Genomic DNA, 19,923 nt, shown 5'->3' on the forward strand with positions numbered 1-19,923 from the left:
GAAAGAAGTAAAGGAAAATATAGTAAAACAGGAAAAAATTCTATATTATCTTATAGTGCTATCTTCACTGGGTATATTTCATAAATAAATACAGTTGTATGTCCTTAATTTAAGATGTGTTTGACGTGAATTCCTGAACTGTACACTTGCAGCTGTTCTAATCATTTATCGTATCGCGCTGAAGCGTCTTGACATTGGCAGCCTACATCGCCAGTATCTCTCGACGTCGATGGTGATTGCATCACCGAAATGTTCGAAGAAAGCTACGATGGTTAGTGTTTAACCGCCCCAACGACAACGAAGTCATTAGAGGCGGAGAAAAATGTCCGATTTTGGAAGGACGCGGAAAGAACTCGGCTGTGGCGTTCCAAAGGAACAAACATGGAATTTGTTCTGAAGAGATTTACAGAAATCACGGAAAACCTAAATCTGCATGGTCGGGTGGGGATTTTAACTGCCGTCCTCCCGTATACGAGTCTTGTGAGCTAACCACTGCGCCACCTGAGATGTTCCAGACGTTCGTCGTTTTCGTCACTGGCTGAATCTAGGATCAGTGATTCACCATTTTCCAGACTAAGTACTACATAAAAAGTGCACAGAAACAACTAACTGAATTCTCCTCATTTACAAGCTCGCCATCGTCTGCATAATAAATAAATCATTGATAATGCTGAAGACGCATTTCGAATTTATATTGTGTACATTTTGATGTTGTCCAGGTTGTGACAATTATTGCTATTATAGGTTTTAAACCAGCTACCTGCAAAGCACTTCTGAAATTTTCGGACGAGTGCTTTCTCTGATTTGCATTTTCTGGGGTTTCGTTGTAATCAAAGGGATTTGATATAGTACAACATTACAATATGGCCGCTGTACTAAAAATAGCTTCACAGATAACAGTGACCTCTGGGTCACAAACAATCTAAATTTGATTCCATATGCTGCTGTGAGAGCAGAAAATGAATAATCTGACACATTTAAGATATGGCGAGGAGTGAGAGAGAGCTGTAATTTTATGACCACTGATATTTAATCTTTATTCGGAGTATATCTTCAGAGTCCTTGAAAACGTCGAAGAAGAAGTTTTGTCTGGAGAGTAGGCGAAAGAAGGAATCGTCTTGAATGGAAAGAAGCTGAACCATATTCGCTACGCTGAAGAGACAGTAGGTTGCTGACAGATTAAATAGCCTTCACCATCTTGAATGGCGAATCAACGTGAGCTGTGAACCTTGTGTCCTAGAAACCAATATAAGTAAAACAACATTAATTTTCATCGGCAAGAAAGACATATCACACTGTCATCTGAACATGAAAGGTAGCTTATTGAACGAGTAAACAAATGTACTTATCTGGAAACTAACATTAACAACCAGCGGGATGTCTCGCAACACATAGAAGCCTGCACTGGGAAAACCAGAGTCGCGTTTTATGAAGTGACTAATTTGTTCAAGATCCACCATCTCTCAACCTAAACAAAATTATGATTTCTGCGATGCTACGTATTACCCATCCTATTCTATGGAGCTGAGGCCTCGTCTTTGACCTAGACAACGGGCAAACGACGACGCATTGGAGATGTGGCTGTACATGAGAATGCCAAGAGTGCTATACCAAGAGTGCTATGGGCAAATAAGATTATCAACAATGACAATCTCCTTTACATACGAACCTCAGTTTCTCGGAATTCTTCCAATAAACAAAAGTCGACGATTCGCCCTCCCTACCACACTGCACACACGCTGGTTCCATTTCATATCGTTTTGCGATGTTACACCGAGATATTTAATAGACTTAACTGTCAAACAACACGCTGCTAATGCTGTATTAGAACATTACAGGATTGTTTTTCATACTCATCTGTATTAGCTTACATTTTCCTACATTTAGAGCAAGCTGCCATTCTTCATACCAATCAGAGATTTTACGTTAGTCATCTTGCATCCTCCTTCAGTCACTCAACGACCACACCTTCCCGCACACAACAGCATCATCGTCGGTAGCCGCATATTGCTACTCGCGCTAAATTCCAAAGCGATGTGGTAAGCACTGATGTAAACAAATTATTATTATTATCATTACTATATGTCCATTGATCGTGACCGGGCCAAATATCTGACGAAATAAGCGTCAAACGGAAAAACTACAAAGAACAAAACTTGTCTAGCTTGAAGGGGGAAACCAGATGGCGCTATGGTTGGCCCGCTATATGGCGCTGCCATAGGTCATACGGATATCAACTGTGTTTTTTTAAATAGGAACCCCCATTTTTTATTATATATTCGTGTAGTACGTAAAGAAATATGAATGTTTTAATTGGACCACTTTTTTCGCTTTGTGATAGACGGCGCTGTAATAGTCGCGAACATATGGGTCACAATTTTAGACGAACAGTTGGTAACAGGTAGGTTTCTTAAATTACAATACAGAACGTAGGTACGTTTGAACATTTTATTTCGGTTGTTCCAATGTGATACATGTTACAGCGTGATTACCTGCAAATACCACATTAATGCAATAAATGCTGAAAATGTTGTCCGTCAACCTCAATGCATTTGGCAATACGTGTAACGACATTCCTCTCAACAGTGAGTAGTTCGCCTTACGTAATGTTGGCACATGCATTGACAATGCGCTGACGCATGTTGTCAGGCGTTGTCGGTGGATCACGATAGCAAACATCCTTCAACTTTCCCCGCAGAAAGAAATCCGGGGACGTCAGATCCGGTGAACGTGCGGGCCATGGTCTAGTGCTTCAACGACCAATCCACCTGTCATGAAATTTACTATTCAATACCGCTTCAACCGCACTCGAGCTATGTGGCGGACATCCATCATGTTGGAAGAACATCGCCATTCTGTCCTACAGTGAAACATCTTGTAGTAACATCGATAGAACAATACGTACTAAATCAGCGTACATTGTACCATTAAAGACTGCCATCGATAAAATGGGTGCCAATATCCTTCCTCCCATAATGCCGCACCATACATTAACCCACGAAGGTCGCTGACGTTCCACTTGTCGCAGCCATTGTGGATTTTCTGTTGCCCAGTAGTGCATATTATGCCGGTTTACGTTTCCGCTGTTGGTGAATGACGCTTCGTCGATAAATAGAACGCGTGCAAAAATTATGTTATCGCCCCTAATTTCTCTTGTGCCCAGTGGCAGAACTGTACACGACGTTCAAAGTCGTCGCTATGCAATTCCTGGTGCATAGAAATATGGTACGATGTTGATGTAGCATTCTCAACACCGACGTTTTTGAGATTCCCCATTTTCGCGCAATTTGTCTGCTACTGATGTGCGGATTAGCCGCGACAGCAGCTAAAACACCTACTTGGGCATCATCATTTGTTGTAGGTCGTGGTTGACGTTTCACACGAGGCTGAACACTTCCTGTTTCCTTAAATAACGTAACTATCCGGCGAACGGTCCGGACACTTGGATGATGTCGTCCAGGATACCGAGCAGCATACATAGCACACAGCGATCGGGCATTTTGATCACAATAGCCATACATCAACACGATATCGACGTTTTCCGCAATTGGTAAACGGTCCATTTTAACACGGGTAATTTATCACGAAGCAAATACCGTCCGCACTGGCGTAATGTTACGTGATTCCACGTACTTATACGTTTGTGACTTTTAGGCCCAGCGCACACTGCACGCAGCAGAGGCAGAGCCGCTTTTGTGGAGCACGCTTTCCAATGGGGCACCGCATACTGCACGCAGCCGAGGCGCAGGGCAGTATTAGCTGGGTCAGCCCTCTGTCCCTCTGTCCGAGCCGCACAGTTTTCCTCTGCCTGCGGCCCGAGGGGCCCGTTATCTCCGATCCCATCTCTGTCAGCGGTTCGCACCACCACAGAGGTGGTCTGTGGCACCGCGCTGCGCTCGGCCAGTAGTGACTTTCCAGCAGCAGTGTATGCGTCTGCGACAGTACCTCACTTTCGTTCTTGTACGAAGTTTTTTAGTTATGGAACACCTCATTCAGATAGTTCAGGACAACCCAGTGCTGTACGACACCAGTCATCCGGATTACATGCGGAGTAAATTGAAGGACGAAATATGGAAGAAGGTTGCAGAGGAATTACATTACAGCAATTGTAAGTATTATTTATTAATTGATTTATTTATTTTATATACATTTTCACAATATACATGTAATATTAATGACATAAGTCGTTCTCTTTAGTATTGGCCTCTTTTTATAGCTGCATACTGCCATTGAACAGAACCTTCTGGTGAATTAAAACACTCATTAAATTTTTCTCTCGTAAGAAACGCTTCACTCGTGTTTCTGCACCTACTTGGAGCAGGCGACAGAAGCTGGTTGGTACTCAGTGGTCCCATGTCGTCCTCCTCGGCGAGATCATTTGACGTAATGTTATCAGTCCTCAAGTAATTATGAAGTACACATGTAGCTGTCACAATTCTATCTACAGTCTCTAGTTTACACTCAAAAGGCCGTTTAAACACACGAAATCGGGAACTCAAGATACCAAATGCACACTCTACAGTTTGACGAGCACAAGACAGTCTGTAATTATAAACTTTATATTTGTCATTGCCAGTAACTCTGCATTTAGGGTACGGTCGCATTAAGTTTTTTAATAATGGAAATGCCTCATCACCTACGAAAACGTAAGGGGCTCTATTTTGTTGTCCAGGAAGCGATTTATCTCCTGGGATTTTTAAAGTTCCGTCAGTCAGTTTTCTTCCTAATACTGAATTAGAAAAAATATTTCCATCACTAAATCTGCCCATTGAACCGACGTCTATAGAGGTAAATCTGTAATGAGCATCGAAGTAGCCATTAATACTACAGACCAATGCTGTTTGTAATTGAAAAATGAGGAACCAGATAACTGAGGTTTTCGCAAAATGATATGTTTCCCATCAACAGCTCCAAGACAATTGTAAAACTGCCATTTCCTCTCAAAGTCAGAAGCAATATTTTCCCACATAACTGTTGTTGGCTCAGGTAGATAAATGGGTTGTAGATGCTTCCATATCGCTCCACACACATCATAAACTATCTTCGACACTGTCCTTTGACCCATGCGGTAGCTTAGAGCGATGGTTTTAAACATGTCCCCCGTCGTTAAATACCTGAAATGAAAAAAGACAACAATCCGTTTATGTTGCATAAGCAGAGTGGACAGAAAGTTACTAAGTGTTTCGACATTTATGGTACGTGTACACGAAATCACAGATTGTTTCTGTCACTACTAGGAGAATGGGGCAAAACTATTCTAAAATGTAACTGTTCACCTTTCTTATGTTACTTTATACGGAAATATATGAAAAACTAGATTCAGGAATTCCTTGTTGCAGGGGAAACAGCGAAAGAAAATTGGAGAAAACTTACGGATTGTCATCGAGATGCCCTCCGTAGACAGAAAAAGAAGAGTGGGCAAGCAGCGACCTCAGTCCGTCCATGGCTGTACCAAAATCAGATGGAATTTTTAGTTTCATATATGGCCAACAGAGGTACTGTAACAAATATAATGGAAGAGGTAAATGCTACAACGAGCGTTGCAAATGATGGTGGAGGAGATGACATAACAGACACACAGAGGAACGAAACACAAGGCGACTTGGGGACGCCATTGTCAAAGAAGAAGAAGAAAGCAGATGTCAGTAAAATCATTCTTGAAAGTATTAACAGCTACGAGGAGAGAGCTAAGAAAAAGAGACATTTTACGTGAAAGATCACTGCATCAAGAAAATGACGCCTTACACCAATTTTTCATGTCGATGTACCTATCGACAAAAGAGATGCCAAAGGCGTACCAAGTGTTGGTAAAGAAAAAAGTGTTTCAGATAGTATCTGAAACGGAGGAGGAAATTTTGACTAAATCAGTGGCTCCACATCATTCATCAATACCATCATGGAGCACAGAAAATAGTTCGTCTACCACGTCAATATCTGACTCTCCTGGTATAGAGTTTGAACCTTCAGCACCACATTTACTATAAACAGTGTTATCATGTTCATTATTTTAACAAATTTACAGATGGAAATTGTTTCTCTGAACTTTAATAAATATTGAGAGAAAAAATACTTTATTTCAATTGCATACCTTAAACATACAGCTAATTTTTCTTCTGTAGGTATGGGCTCCCGCATGTGCCTTGGTTTTCCTCTTATGTCTTGCTCTATCAGTGTATGAACCTCTTCAAACTGCCGTCTGTTCAGTCGGAAGCTTTCCCTGAATACGTGATCAGGAACTTCCGTAGACAACGCGTATTCGCCATGTGCTCTTCGCTTTTGCATGTACTTGCTTTTCCATAGAGATCTTTCTCTGTTCTTGTATCCTCTGTACAATAAAATAACACTCCTGAGTTCCGAATCAGAATCGGAATCTAAGTCTAACTGCATAGACAGACCCGCGGTGGACATTGCTGGGCGTTCTGTGTTTCGCGAGCGCTGGGCTACCACTGAGCTCTGCCGTGCCTCTGCTGCGTGCAGTGTGCGCTGACCGGCAAAACCTATGTTGCTCTGCTGCGCCTCTGCTCTGCCTCTGCTGCGTGCAGTGTGCGGCGGGCCTTACAGCGCCATCCATCACAAAGCGAAAAAAGTGGTCCAACTAAAACATTCATATTTCTTTACGTACTACACGAATATGTAATAAAAAATGAGGGTTCCTATTTAAAAAAAAACAGTTGAAATTCGTTTGACCTATAGCAGCGCCATCTAGCGGGTCAACCATAGCGCCATCTGGTTTAGCGCCATCTGGTTTCCCCCTTCAAGCTAGACGAGTTTCGTTCTTTGTAGTTTTTTCGTTTGATGCTTATTCGTGAGATATTTGGCCCGGTCACTATCAATGGACCACCCTGTATACAAACACTTGATAATATTTTATAATTGTTCTAACCATAGGCATCTGTGACATATTAAAAATTACAGTGGCGAAAGGTTTCTGAGTTGGTGGGTGGGGGTGGGGGTGGTCGAGCGGTGGGAAGGGTGACTGTCTCAAACTGTGAACCACAGCCCCGCTGCGGAACTGAACCCTACACCCGTGCCAGGACCTTGTAGCAGGAGGTGGGGTGGGGGAGGGGGGGGAGGCAGGGGAGCTACGTGGGGATTGAGTCGCCCGGCAGGCGAGGCGCGGCCTCCTGGCTCGGCTGCGCTGCGGACCCCCGGGCGGCGCTAACAAGCTGACAACGTGCGCGCGTTATTTAGGGGGAGGGAGGAGGGGGTAGGAAGGGCCCACCACCGCGAAGCTGGAGCTCAAGCCGGAGACCTGGAGCTGGACCTCCGCGGCTGCGCGCGCTGAGTTATGCGCCGCGGGGCCCCGCTGCGACGGCCGGCCGCCTCGCCATTAACTCGCACATTAATTTGTTACGGATAAATCAGGGGGGCGGCGTGATGTAGGGGCACGCATGCGGCCTCACAAACACACACACACACACACACACACACACACACATACACACGCACGCACTCGCCTCGCCACCTCGGCGAGGGTCGTGACGGGCCCGTGTAGGATTCCAGCGGCCGTTACTCACGACACCTTCGGGAAAAGCCGGGGATGCGCCGCGGCGCCACGGAATCTATCACCTAACTCATCTGTGCCGCCCAGGTCCCAGTCCGCGCATACATTACCACAACGGTGTGTGTCCAAGGGTGTGAGTGAGAGTTTGTGTCTGTCCGAACATGGGAATACCGTACACAAACGGAAAGACTCACATTCTTATGTATAAATATTGATGTAAACTGCCCAATAGAAATCACCTTCATTCATTTCTATCTTGCCCGACTAGTAGCGGTGCGCGTGCTCATCGTCAGTGGCATCTTACGTACCTTTGGATCAGGGCTCGTTTACACTGCGGTGACAAAAATCAAGGAATAGCGATGTGCACATATACAGATTGGAGAAGTATAACATACACATGGCCTAGAAGGGCAGTGCATTGACGGAGCCGAGAGTTCTGCTCACATGATTCATGTGAAAAGGTTTCGGCGTGATTATGGCAGCAGGACGGGAATTAACGGACTTTTAGCGCAGAACGGTAGCTAGAGGTATAAGCATGGGACATTCAGTTTCTGAAAACATTAGGTACTTCAATATTCCGAGAACCACACTGCCAAGTGTGTGCCGAAAATACCAAATTTCAGCAATTACCTCTCACCATGACCGAGAGCAGCGACATTTGCGTCGTCTTGTCAGTGCCAACAGACAAACAACACTGCGAGAAATAACAACATAAATTAATGTGTGACGAACGACGAACGTATCCGTGAGGGATGTGGACGTTAATGGCTTATGGCAGCAGTCGATCTGTGCGAGTGCCTTTGCCAACAGCGCGACTACACCTGCAGCGCCTCTTCTGGGCTCGTGACCTATGCAACTGGAAAACCACGGCCTCTTCACATGAGTCCCGATGTCAGGTTGTAAGAGGTGACGCTAAGGTTCGAACAAGGTGCAGACCCCACGAAGCCATGGGCCGAAGTTGTCAACAAGGCACTGAGCTAGATGGTGGTGGCTCGATAATGGTATGGGTTATGCTCAAATAGAATGGACTGTGTGCTCTGGTCCAACTGAAGCAATCGTCAACTGTTCGGCTACACGGAGACCATGGACTTCGTATTCCCAAACAAGGATAGTATTTTCCACACGCCACAATTGTTCGCGATTGGGGTAAAGAACATTCTGGCCAGTGCCAGCGAAGGATTTGGCTACCCTTATTAATCTCATCGAACGTTCATGGGATATAATCGAGAAGTCAGTTAGTGCACTTTAGTGACTTTTGTCACCTCAGGGAAAGGCCCAAGCGAGCCAAGTGGACGTCAAGCTGGAAGGGGGACCAGAGGCGCTCATGTGCAAAATTTCTATACAGGGTGTATCATAATTAGTATCGAAAACTGATACTGGTGAAGGCATAAGACAACAGAAGCAAGAACGTTCCAGTAACCGTTGATCAGCAGACGAGCAGATTGCGAGATCACTGGAGCCACCACTGTCTTCGGTAGCAAATATTTTCGTAGTTAAAATCTATACCAGTAATCACATACCGCTGATTCTTTGAAAAATCGAAGTAGCGTGTACAAAACTGCTTCAGACTTCTCGTTACTCTACACAACAGTTATTGAATTAAATATTTTACGTTAAGCATGTACGAGGTGCATTCAAGTTCTAAGGCCTCCGATTTTTTTTCTAATTAACTGCTCATCCGAAATCGATGAAACTGGCGTTGCTTCTCGACGTACTTGCCCTGCAGACGTACACATTTTTCACAACGCTGACGCCATGATTCCGTGGCAGCGGCGAAGGCTTCTTTAGGAGTCTGTTTTGATCACTGGAAAATCGCTGAGGCAATAGCAGCACGGCTGGTCAATGTGCGGCCACGGAGAGTGTCTTTCATTGTTGGAAAAAGCCAAAAGTCACTAGGAGCCAGGTCAGGTGAGTAGGGAGCATGAGAAATCACTTCAAAGTTGTTATCACGAAGAAACTGTTGCGTAACGTTAGCTCGATGCGCGGGTGCGTTGTCTTGGTGAAACAGCACACGCGCAGCGCTTCCCGGACGTTTTTGTTGCAGTGCAGGAAGGAATTTGTTCTTCAGAACATTTTCGTAGGATGCACCTGTTACCGTAGTGCCCTTTGGAACACAATGGGTAAGGATTACGCCCTCGCTATCCCAGGACATGGACACCATCATTTTTTCAGCACTGGCGGTTACCCGAAATTTTTTTGGTGGCGGTGAATCTGTGTGCTTCCATTGAGCTGACTGGCGCTTTGTTTCTGGATTGAAAAATGGCATCCACGTCTCATCCATTGTCACAACCGACGAAAAGAAAGTCCCATTCATGCTGTCGTTGCGCGTCAACATTGCTCGGCAACATGCCACACGGGCAGCCGTGTGGTCGTCCATCAGCATTCGTCGCACCCACCTGGATGGCACTTTTCGCATTTTCAGGTCGTCATGCAGGATTGTGTGCACAGAACCCACAGAAATGCCAACTCTGGAGGCGATCTGTTCAACAGTCATTCGGCGATCCCCCAAAACAATTCTCTCCACTTTCTCGATCATGTCGTCAGACCAGCTTGTGCGAGCCCGAGGTTGTTTCGGTTTGTTGTCACACAATGTTCTGCCTTCATTAAACTGTCGCACCCACGATCACCAGATGTCTCCTTCAACTGTCGATGAATTTCAATTGGTTTCACACCACACAAATTCAGAAAACGAATGATTGCACGCTGTTCAAGTAAGGAAAACGTCGCAATTTTAAGTATTTAAAACAGTTCTCATTCTCGCCGCTGGCGGTAAAATTCCATCTGCCGTACGGTGCTGCCATTTCTGGGACGTATTGACAATGAACGCGGCCTCATTTTAAAACAATGCGCATGTTTCTATCTCTTTCCAGTCCAGAGAAAAAAAATCGGAGCCCTTAGAACTTGAATGCACCTCGTATGAGAGAAAAACATTTAGAAATGTTTGAAACTACAGGGTGGGCTGAAACTGTGTGAAATGCTTGTAGGGATGTTGGGCAAGTTGTACTGCAACATAAATTTCGATACGTTGCGCCGTTTCCGAGTTATTTAGCATTGAAGTTAGCCAATCAGATCGTCGCGCGCGTAAATTCTAGTTTCAGCTAACGAGACAAAGCACTCGTTGGGCAACACCGCCTCTTTCAGGCCGCTTGAATGCGAGCGCGCGACGCCCCGATTGGTTAAATTCTGTGCTAAATAACTCGGAAACGGAGCAACGTATCGAATTTCTTTCTTAACATTTATGTCTTAGTAGAACCTGCCCTGTAACATTCCTACAAGCATTTCACACATTTTCTGACCACACTGTATATGTAAAATTCATTGGAAGCAACTAAGTGCTCTAATTCTTAACCCTCCGTTGCAAACGCGGATGACACTCGTCATCAATATGACTTTCCCGCTCAACTTTGTCTGACGGAGGTGGACTGAGTTCGCGCCATTTTCGGTACCTATCTGTTAACTCTCAGGCTGTTAGTTCCAATCATTGTTGGCTTTCAGTTACGAAAGATACATTGTTTATGAAACATAATTATAGTCTGGAGGACACTTGTCATCCGCGCGAGCTCTTCTGCCACAATCTAAATCAAAGTAAGTCTGTATTACTTTATTGCTTTCCTAGATTCAATCGACCTTTCATGTGCGTAAATTTAGACGTATTGAAACTGATTGCAGTTACCTTCCATGTTACCTAGTATTCTCTTTATTATTAAATTGTGGAAGAAATGTCAAAGACAAAAAAAGCTCGAACAGAGTTCAGTAGAGATCCTAACGTATGGTTGGAATGGTTCAATGAGCTGAGTGATGAAGATGCTCACAGTGATAACACTGACTCAGAGACTAAGGATTCTGTTCATGAAAGCGGTCATGATTCAGGAACAGATCAAGAAATGTCAGAAAATGATAAATATGAATCACGAAAAGTAACTCAAGAGCATGTATTTTTTTAGGGAAAGGTGGAATAACTAAAGGAAGGAAAAATAAATATCCTACTAATGTTAGAAGCAGATCTTGTAATTTTATTAAGCATTTGCCTGGACCAAAAAATCAAGCTCGTATAAAAAAGGCAGAAATTGAAATTCTAAATTTGTTCTTGGATAAAAGCATAATAAGCATTATCGCAACATGCACTAATATATATATATATATATATATATATATATATATATATATATATATATATATATATATATATATATATTTCGAGGTAACTTCTCTAGATAAAGGGATGCTAAAGAAACAGATGCGATAGAGATCACAGCTTTCATTGGTTTGTTATATCTATGCGGATCTTTGTGATGTTCTGGGAAGAGTATATCGAAATTGTGGGATAACTCAAAGGGAAACGGACTTGAATCATGTTATTTAGGCGTAAGTGAAAACCTACTCAGGTTTCTGTTGAGATGTCTGAGGTTTGATAATATCCGTGATAGAGGCGTTCGCAGAGAGATTGACAAGTTGGCTGCTATCAGAGATGTACTTGAACTATTCACGAACAATTGCCAAAAAGTGAATATCTTACTGTTGACGAACAGGTTTTTGGCATTTAGAGGAAACTGTCCGCTCAGGCAATATATTCCTAGCAAACCAGCAATGTATGGGTTAAAAGTGTTTGCTTTGGTTGGTGTAAAAACAGCTTACACTATGCATTTAGAACCGTCGGTAAGCAACAAGAGAGACCATGTAATGCCAGTAATTCAGCTGAAGATATTGTTCTTCGAATGGCCAAACTGATTCAAACGTTAAAATATATTATACTGTGTACAAATATTAATTGTATTATATTTAGATTTAATAAAAAAATCCTAAAACCACTCATAAAGACCGTTCAAAGTATACAAATAGCTTGTTTTGTGGATGACACCAGTCATCCGTGCGAGTGACGATGTCACGAATTTTTGCGCGAGCAACGGAGGGTTAAATACGTAGTTTTTAACTTAAATATTTGGCTTATCGTGTTAGGTCTATAATGTGTGATTATTCCTCTTAACGATTAGATTATGAGAGCATTTTCAAATTTTAAAGTGGGCCAAAATTTATGTGAAATACACAAAATCAAACTTTTCCTGTCCTGGAAGCCTTTATATAGGCAACCTGCAACTGGAATCGTGCACTATGAACCGTTTCAGCCATTTAGTAATGCAGATATTTGAAATGTAAGATGCTAGATTAAGTCTCCGCGTAAATGGGCTGAAATCTGACCCAAAGCCTACCTCAACAAGATGTACAATGTAGTAGCACATGACGTATTACAATTTATATTCCATCTGTCCTTACATGACTTCATTAATACAAAATTCCTCCCTTGTATGACCTCGCATCACACACACATTTGGATTTTCCGTTCCATCTGCATTCACAAAAATTTTGAACATGTTTATCAATGTTCAACTAGTTTAATGGCAAATTTTGTGAAATTTAACTACTTAAATGTGAAGAATACCCACCAATAAGACGTTAAATACTACTTATGCTCCTTACATTTAACATGTCAATAATATATCCACTTTAACAGAGACGACATGTTTATTCAGCCTAAAACTTATTAACGGGCTTAGTTCATTCTCCTTTCACTAAAAGAGCTCAAGAATTGCTTTAAATGAAAGTTTATTTTTAAGATTTGGCGCTGGGATAAGATTACAAAATTCATTTCTGTCACAAACAATAACGTATGTAGAACACTTTTTTAGTCCTGCAATAAATGAATAAATATTGAAGAACTTACAAAGAGATAGAGAAAGTATATGAGGACACTGAACGGGTAATTAAGTACGTAAAGGAAGATGAAAATCTAATAGTCATAGGGGATTGAAATGCGGTTGTAGGAGAAGTAGAAGAAAGGGTTACGGGGAAACATTGGCTTGGTACAAGAATGAGAGAAGCGAAAGACTAATAGAGTTCTACAATAAATTTCAAAAGGTAATAACGAATACTCTGGTCAAGAGTCACAAGCGGAAGAGGTATGCTTGGAATAGGCTGGAAGATACGGGAAAATTTTAGTTAGATTACATCATGTAGACTCAGATCAAAATCTAGCTTTGGTGAAGAGCAGGCGGAAGCTTAGAGACTATCCAGGAAGAATCAAAGAGCAAACAAGTAGGATACGCAAATATAAGGAATGAAGAGATACGCCTGAAGTTCTCTGAGGCTATAGCTACTGCGGTAAAGAATAGCTCAGTAGGCAGTTCAGTTTAAGAGCAATGGACGTCTCCAAAAAGTGCAATCACAGAAGTTGGAGAGAAAAACAAACGTAAAAAAAAGGTAACTGCGAAGAAACCATGGGTAACAAGAGAAATACAGTTGATTGATGAAAGAAGGCAGTTGATCGATGAAAGAAAGAAGTACAAAAATCTTCGGAGAACGTCAGGAATACAAAAATACAAGTCACTTAGGAATGAAATAAATAGGAACCCGGGGAAACTAAGGCGAAATTCCTACATGAAAAATGTGAAGAAATCGAAAAAGAAATGATTGTCGGAAGGATTCACTCAGCATATGGAAAAGTCAAAACAGTCTTCGGTAAATTAAAAGCAAAGATGGTAACATTAAGGGTACAATGGGAATTCCACTGTTAAAAGGAGGGGAGAGAGCGGATAGGTCGAAAGAGTGCACTGAAGGTCTTTATTCGAGGGAGGACTTGCCTGATGGAAGAAGAAACTGGAATCGATAGGGGGATCCAGTATTAGCGTCAGAATCTCTGGTAGATATGAGGCACAAATAAAACAGAAGGGATAGATAACATTCCATCGGAATTTCTAAAATCATTAGGCGGAAAAGGCGACCAAGGTTGGTGTATAGAATCTGTGAGACTGGTGACTTACCATCAGACTTCTGGAAGGATGTCAATCACATAATTTCGAAGGTTGCAAGAGCTGTCAAGTGCGAGAATTATTGCACAATGAGCTTAACAGCTCATGCATCGAAGTTACTGACAAGAATAATATGCAGAGGAATGGAAAATAAAATTGAGTGCCTGTTAGATGACGATGAGCCTGGCTTTAGGAAAAGTAAAAGAACCAGAGAGGAAGTACTGACGTTGAGGTTGATAATGGAAACACGACTGAAAAAAAAAATTAAGACACGTTCGTAGGACTTGTCAATCTAGAAAAAGCGTTCGACAGTGTGATATGGCGCAATATATTCTAAATCCTGAGAAAAATAAGGGTAAGCTGTAGGGTAATACGGGTAACATACAATATGTACGAGAACCAAGAGGGAACGATAACAGTGGAAACCAAAACGAAGTGTTCGGATTAAACACGATGTGAGAAGACAGGGATGTAGTCTTTAGTCCCTACTGCTCAGTCTATGAATCGAAGAGGCAATCACGGAAATAAAAGAAAGATTCAAGAGTGTCGTTAAAATTCAGGGTGGAAGGATAACAATTTGCACTTTGCTGATGACATTGCTATCCACAGTGAAAGTTAAAAACAGTCTAATGAGTACAGAATATGGACCGAGAATAAACAGAAGAAAAACGAAAGTAATGAGTAGCAGCCGAAATGAGGATAGCGAGAAACTTAACATCCACTTTGATTGATCACGAAGTAGATGAAGCCAAGGAATTCTGATAGCTAGGCAGCAAAATAACCCATGACAGACAGAGGAAGGTGGCTATAAAAAGCACACTAGCTCTAACAAACGGGGCAATAAAAAGAACGATGAACCGAAATTCGTGCTCTCGGATACCGCATCGCGATTCCTTGCATACTGACATTACAAAGATGTAAATGTCACTATTCATTGCGTGAATTTTTTTAGTAGAAAATGGTTGTAGAAGAAAGGGAAGTTCGGAAACACTTCAATCACATCTACGACAGTTATCTCCATTCAGTACTTTGACCTGTGCTGCACAGTTATTGCAGTGGGAACTTTTTGCGTTGGAATACTGGAGTTCGAGATTTCGAGTCATGCTGAGGTTAATGTATGATATGGTTATGCAGCATACCACTACTATTTCAAATCTTATTTGCGTTTCTGTTCCTAATAACACGGAAAAAGAATTAAAGTACAGTTGAAAGGCTGCAAAAATTAAGTAAATGAGAATAAATCGAACGATTTATCGAGCAGATTGAACGAATAAATTCTACAGTAAATATCGTAAAATAGTATGGCGCATTAGTAGGACAGCTCTGCTTGTAATTGCGTAAGGAACTCACATTTCATAAACATAACACGACTTGACCAAATTATTGACAAATTTATATCAACGAACATGGTCTATGAACCGATGTAATCGAAACAATAAAAGACTATAAAACAGTGCAGTGAACAGACGATCAGTTGGAGCTTAAGTGATTGCTTGATTAATTAAAATGATGTTATTCTACCCACGCTGGTTAGCTACGCCATTGTTACTGAATTAAAAATCGTTAACGGAGGCAAAATCCAACCGCAAACACTTCTAAGAAAGCATTATTTCATGGCCACGCCGGTTTCGGGCTATTATGCACTTCTTGGGATGGCCATTGTTGTTTCATTACGCTGTTTGTATCGTCAGCGACATATCAGCTGTGTCTGTATTGCAACATAATGTGTACGTAGTCTACACCACTGCACTTCAACGACATGTATGGCTGACACTGAAATGTCGTAATGTGCATGCAAAAGAAAACGTAAGAAGTTGTCATTTACATTACCTCTAGTGTGCGAAGTTTTGTTCGTCTTTACGAATTTTTGAACGAAGTACGAAATGCTTAAATATAAACAACATGTACACAATTTACAATCGACTATGGCACGCGGACACATAATATTCTTCAAAGCAGTTGCAGCTTCATACATGCCTTTACAAAAATGGTTCAAGTGGCTCTGAGCACTATGGGATTCAACATCTGAGGTCATCAGTCCCCTAGAACTTAGAACTACTTAAACCTAACTAACTTGAGGACATCACACACATCTATGCCTCGAGGCAGGACTCGAACATGCAACCGTAGCAGACGTGCGGTTCCGGGCTGAAGCGCCTAGAGCCGCTCGGCCACCCCGGCCGGCCATGCCTTTACACGCAGTGTTTTTGAATGTACATTAATACACTCGTATTATTATTATTATTATTATTATTATTATTGGTGTATGGACCCCGTTGGATCACGCTGTGCCATTAGATACGTTTTGCTGTTTTTCATGTTGGATCCGCGGAACTGCCATTCCGTGTACCCAGCACGTTGATAGGGGCATCTACGGAGCTTAATATACTTTTCAGTAAAAAATGTTTAATTTTGCTATGTACTGTATGTAACAGTTTTGTGTCTTAGCCTCATTGTTCAGCCTTCAGTTTATAAGGGTTTCTGCCAGGTTTGATAATTTTTCTGTTACTGTACGAGATTTCAGTATGTACCTGTCCATTTTTTCCGGGCCAGAAAGTTTCCCCATAATCCTTTGTTCTTGCTTCAGGATGTTTTGCAGATCGCCCTTTTGGCTGAGAATTACTTTCGTTTGCTTTTGTATATTTATGTACATCTAAGTCATTTATACAGCACATTATGTGATGTTAAATACATACATATTATTGCGTAGCACAGAAGCAGAAGGCATGCTGCTGAATATATTCAAAATACACTCCTGGAAATTGAAATAAGAACACCGTGAATTCATTGTCCCAGGAAGGGGAAACTTTATTGACATATTCCTGGGGTCAGATACATCACATGATCACACTGACAGAACCACAGGCACATAGACACAGGCAACAGAGCATGCACAATGTCGGCACTAGTACAGTGTATATCCACCTTTCGCAGCAATGCAGGCTGCTATTCTCCCATGGAGACGATCGTAGAGATGCTGGATGTAGTCCTGTGGAACGGCTTGCCATGCCATTTCCACCTGGCGCCTCAGTTGGACCAGCGTTCGTGCTGGACGTGCAGACCGCGTGAGACGACGCTTCATCCAGTCCCAAACATGCTCCATGGGGGACAGATCCGGAGATCTTGCTGGCCAGGGTAGTTGACTTACACCTTCTAGAGCACGTTGGGTGGCATGGGATACATGCGGACGTGCATTGTCCTGTTGGAACAGCAAGTTCCCATGCCGGTCTAGGAATGGTAGAACGATGGGTTCGATGACGGTTTGGATATACCGTGCACTATTCAGTGTCCCCTCGACGATCACCAGTGGTGTACGGCCAGTGTAGGAGATCGCTCCCCACACCATGATGCCGGGTGTTGGCCCTGTGTGCCTCGGTCGTATGCAGTCCAGATTGTGGCGCTCACCTGCACGGCGCCAAACACGCATACGACCATCATTGGCACCAAGGCAGAAGCGACTCTCATCGCTGAAGACGACACGTCTCCATTCGTCCCTCCATTCACGCCTGTCGCGACACCACTGGAGGCGGGCTGCACGATGTTGGGGCGTGAGCGGAAGACGGCCTAACGGTGTGCGGGACCGTAGCCCAGCTTCATGGAGACGGTTGCGAATGGTCCTCGCCGATACCCCAGGAGCAACAGTGTCCCTAATTTGCTGGGAAGTGGCGGTGCGGTCCCCTACGGCACTGCGTAGGATCCTACGGTCTTGGCGTGCATCCGTGCGTCGCTGCTGTCCGGTCCCAGGTCGACGGGCACGTGCACCTTCCGCCGACCACTGGCGACAACATCGATGTACTGTGGAGACCTCACGCCCCACGTGTTGAGCAATTCGGCGGTACGTCCACCCGGCCTCCCGCATGCCCACTATACGCCCTCGCTCAAAGTCCGTCAACTGCACATACGGTTCACGTCCACGCTGTCGCGGCATGCTACCAGTGTTAAAGACTGCGATGGAGCTCCGTATGCCACGGCAAACTGGCTGACACTGACGGCGGCGGTGCACAAACGCTGCGCAGCTAGCGCCATTCGACGGCCAACACCGCGGTTCCTGGTGTGTCCGCTGTGCCGTGCGTGTGATCATTGCTTGTACAGCCCTCTCGCAGTGTCCGGAGCAAGTATGGTGGGTCTGACACACCGGTGTCAATGTGTTCCTTTTTTCCATTTCCAGGAGTGTATAATAAAACAACTTAAGCCATATGGCGATATGGCGATGGGCTTAATGACCCGAAGGCGGACATGACGAGGAAACAAAGCTTTTCATGAGTCCATTAGGTAATTCACGGCTATAATTTGATCCTCGATTGATGCATTCATTTTACTTTTGCAACGTAAGTGAAATGATTATTGAGTGCTAGATGCATTGGTGTGGATTCATAAAGATGAGCCTCTCCTGAAAGGGACGCGGACAAACATACCGACTGGATGATAGAAACCAATTTAATTCAATCAAACAGTGAAACTTTTAGTATTTATTTTCGTCGCGCCATGTTAAAACAGAATTTCAAACCATAAACCCTATCTTGCAATCCCAAATGAAATTCTGCTTTACAAGAGAGTAACCTCACATGCATTTTACAAGAGGCTAACGGGAATGGACTTCCATGCTAAATACAGCTGTCTCTATTTCCATAGGATGCGTGTTACTTGTTTATACACAGCTAACAAGCTAGACTACTTGCGGAACTATTGTGCGCTCCTTAACTGATTCTCAATCGCAGGTCGCTTGTAGTACACATAGAGATATCTGCTGAGCTGTGGGCTGTGTTGGAAGATGGGAGTTCGCAACCTGCTGCCTCCCTTCAAAACGACCACTTAGTCTTCTGTGTCCCGCACCAGAATTTTTCTCCTTCTGTGTCTCCAAAATGAATCTCATCCTTGTTCTGGGCCGCATAACATCGTCCGTCTCCCCCTCTTCTCATGGTTGGGCTGGATACTAGTATAAAGGGCGCATCAAAAAGACTCATCCAATTTGGAAAGTCTATATTTCTGAAACTAATAAACACGTACAATGAATTTTGTTTTTTGATGGAGGGAAGATCAAAAAACAAATTTTTTTTTCATACCTTATCATAGGTATTCAATATGCCCCCATGGGATGCACGGCATATGTTACTGTGGTATTCAGATTGTTCCCACACTGCAGCGAGCATGTCTTGAGTTACAGCTTCCACAGCTGCTGTAATGCGATGTCTCAGATCATGCGTGGTTGTTGGTAACGGAGGCACATAAACAGAGTCTTTCATAAACCCCCCACAATAAATAATCACGTACAGTCAGGTCCGGCGACCTGGAGGCTGAATCATCTGTTCCAGTGCGGCCGATCCATTGTTCAGTAATCCTTTGATTTAAAAATTCCCACACTTCCATATGCCAGTGTGGTGGTGCCCCAACATGTTGGTAAAGGAAGTCGTTTAAATTATTCTCCAACTGTGTGGAAAAGAAAGTTCTCAAGCATATGAAGATATGTGCTTCCCCTGAACAGTGTCCTCCGCAAAAAAAAAAAAAAAAAAAAAAAAAAAAAAAAAAAAAAAATATTGGACTGTATACCTTCTCCCGTGAAACTGCACAAAACACATTACATTTTGGAGAGTCCCTCTCATGTTGTGCAACTTCATG

The sequence above is a fragment of the Schistocerca cancellata genome, chromosome 1, assembly GCF_023864275.1.
Source record: "Schistocerca cancellata isolate TAMUIC-IGC-003103 chromosome 1, iqSchCanc2.1, whole genome shotgun sequence".
Lineage (NCBI taxonomy): Eukaryota > Metazoa > Arthropoda > Insecta > Orthoptera > Acrididae > Schistocerca > Schistocerca cancellata.